This window comes from Alligator sinensis, unplaced genomic scaffold (genome assembly GCF_000455745.1).
Source record: "Alligator sinensis unplaced genomic scaffold, ASM45574v1 scaffold428_1, whole genome shotgun sequence".
Classification (NCBI taxonomy): Eukaryota; Metazoa; Chordata; order Crocodylia; family Alligatoridae; genus Alligator; species Alligator sinensis.
The window spans coordinates 986,993-990,446 of NW_005841919.1; positions in this window are offsets into that span (position 1 = coordinate 986,993).

Sequence of the window (3,454 nt, forward strand, 5' to 3'; positions counted from 1 at the left end):
GCAGCTCCAGGTCAGCTTGGAGAGTAACACCTAAAGCAGTCTGGAGGTTTGGGGAGGAATGAAGGGGAGGAGGAGGTTCTTAGGGATCCATGGAAGGGTCCAGAGCCTGGATTGAGGGGCTGAGAGTGTGGGACCAACAAGGGTCCAGGAGCCTATTGAGAGGCTGAGTGTGGGACCACTGGGGGTCCAGGAACCCCACAGGAGGGGCTAAGTGGAAGAGAATATCAATGCAGAGAGGCATGGTGTAGGGGTGGAACAGAGCCATGCAGTTAGCCCATAAGGTAGGGACCACGTTGCATCTGGTGGTCATTCGAGAGACTTGAGGAAGGCCTGGGGCAGCCTCCCTCATACAAAAAGAAATGCCATCAAGGCATCCATGTGACTGAAGTGTTGATTACCCACAAAGTGAGGGCTGAAGGGACTCCAGGGCTCCATGTCCACCCGTGGTGAAGCACCCTGACACACTGTCCCACCACTGAGTACCATACACACCAAGACACAGAATCTCTTTCTCTCTTCTTCCCCTCTTGCCCACCTCCAGCTGGATAAATGACTATATAATTATCCCATGTAAAAAAAAGCAGCATCAAGTAATAGAGTGCCCCGTAACAGAACAACTGGTGTTTAGTACTTGGGACAGTCTCCTGGGAGGTGGCAGACGTAGTTTGAAGCTCCTTTGGCAGAGAAGGGAGCTCAAGTTGGCTTACTCACTTCATTCTGTTTCATTCACAGCACAGGCAGATCAGGATTTTGTAAAGGTGGGGTGTGAGAGCAGCAAGCAGAGCTGCAGGAGTGGCAGCACTACCTGCTCCCAGGCTTCCTCCCCACCCCACTGGGTACGCGGACCATGCTGCAGGAGCAGCAGCAAGGGACTCTTTTTGAAGTCCCTAAATCAGGTAAGAATCTTCTCCCTACTCTCAGTTCCCCCTCCCTTCCCCTCTGTGCTCACCAACACATCCCCTCCCCTCCCATTCCCCCTCTCCTGCCTGCCACTGCTCCCCGCTGACCTGGGTGGAAGGGAAGCTCTATAGTAGGGCTGTGTGAAACAGCACCATTTTGTTTCAACTTCCATTTTGCCATTTCAATGGGACAGTGTTTTGTTTCGAGTTTCATTTCATTTTGAAAGCACTGTTCCATTTTGTTTCGTCAAAACTGTTTCGCTGTTTTGATGCTGTTTCAACATTTTGCCTGTAGGCTATAATGGGGAACCATGAAACTGCCTAAAACTTTGTCATGTTTTGCCAGAGTTGGATGAAAAGAGCAGGAATAGTAGCCCCTTTTGAGGGCATGAAGCCTGCCAAGTTTCAAGGAGATAGGTGCAGGGGTTTCTGGGAAACTGCACCTCAAGCTGTTGACAAGCAAAACTCATGTCGTGTGTGTGTTAAGGCACAAGGGAGTGAAAACAGCAGACATGGTAAGCCCCGCTGAGGCCATGAAGCCTGCCAGCTTTCAAGGAGATAGGTGCAGGGGTTTCTGGGAAACTGCACCTCAAGCTGCTGACAAGCAAAACTCACGACGTGTGTGACTGCATTAAGGCACTGGTGCTGGAGCCTCTACCCAACATGGTAGTGTGCCCCAATGAGGCTTCCTCCTCCCCTAAAGCCTCAGCCCAGTCCACCACTTTAAATAACAACAGGTAAAATAATAACTTAGTGAGGAGCAGCACCAGCAGCATCTCAGGCAGCCAAACTGACAGAGCCTTTACTTCCTCTCCTGCAGGAGCTTCTTCTCCAGCATGTGTTCAGGCGCACCCTCATTGTGTCCTTTCCCCGTTTTCCCCCTCCCTCTCCTTACTTTCTGTTTCCCTGCAGGCAAGTCCAGCTTCAGCTTTGAAACTCAAAACATTTTGAAACTTTCAAAATGTTTTGACTGCCCTTGTTTTGTTTTGAGGCTGTTTTGAAGCCCTTTGTTTTGTTTTGATTTCACTGTTTCAAGCTCAAAATGAGTCGAAACAGTGTCAAAATGAAACAGCCAGTGAAATTTCACACAGCCCTACTCTATAGCCACTCCTCCTCATTTCAGCCAGGCTGCATGGAGAACAGGGATCAACTGGGGATAGTAGTAAGGGCAAGCAGGCTTCCCTTCCCTGTGCCTGCTCCTGGGCTGGCAGGGAACATCCAGGAGACTGGGAAGGGAGGGCAAACCCACCTGCTGCTGCTGCCACTACTGTTCCCAGCTGAGCCCAGCTGGAGCAGGACAGGAGCAGCTCTAGAGCTCTGCTCCCTGCCCCTGGATCATCTGAGGACACTGGCAGTGATGGGAGAGGAAGGGAAATGGGACGGGAGAGGACCTCACCTATCTGAGCACAAAAGGGAGGGGGGCAGCAAATTCTTAACCTGCTTTGTGGATTTTTAAAAGCTGTTGTTCCTGCAGCATAATCCAAAGGGGGTGTGACTGCACCTCTGCACCCCCTCTGGATCCACCGCAATCCACAGATATATTCACCTCACATTCACCTTCCCCCGCTTTCACCTGCACACCATAGACACATACTGTCATATACATCAATATTTACCCACATGCATGCACTCTCAGACTGCATGTGACCCAGTTAGCACACTGCTGTGGCCCATGTGATATCCTGTTAAAGCATTTTTAAATGGTTACACAGAAAGTAAATTGTGTGGGTGCAGCCCACATAAAGTTGAGAGCTGCAAGTGTGGCCCACTATGACAAATAGGTTGAAAACCACTGCACTAAGGGAATCATCGAAGTTAGGTAGTAACTGAACAAGGATCTAGAGGATTTAAATTGTTGACTTTGGCACTTATGTCTCACCCAAGTGTCTTTGTGGCTCCAGTGCTTTGTCCTTAACTTCACCTGCCTGCTCACATGTAAAATACAAACAGCCTTGCTTTCACCAGGATCTTTTGATCTAGGTAAGTCCAATTAAGACAACACCTTTTTTCCTTCTAAAAAGACATCCTGTGTCAAGTCCATAAGGCAGGGGTGGCCAACCTGAGGCTCCAGAGCCACATGTGGCTCTTCAGAAGTTAATATGCATCTCCTTGCATCTTTGCACAAGCACACCATTTGGAAGCTGGTCACTGTGTGCCTGTGCAAAGATTCAAGGAGATGCACATTAATTTCTGAAGAGCCCCATGTGGCTCCGGAGCTGCAGGTTGGCCACCCCTGCCATTTGGGAACAATCTAGTCTTCCAGGGTTCTTGTACACATGCCGATGTTGCCATGTACATGTGACAAAAATCTTCCTTTGTGTAGCTTAATAGTGTCATTTTTGACACGTACTTGAGGTTTGGGTGTCTCAAATTATTCCACATAGTAACAAACTAAACTACATCCCAATGTAGTTTAGTTTGAAATGTAACAAATTGCCCTAATGCAGCCAAAAATCTGTCATGTGTACATGGTAATTCATTGAATTACATGTAGTGAGCCCCTTTGTCCACCAGGTGTCGCTACAGTTTTTGTGTAGTAAACCTCTTTGCCCAGC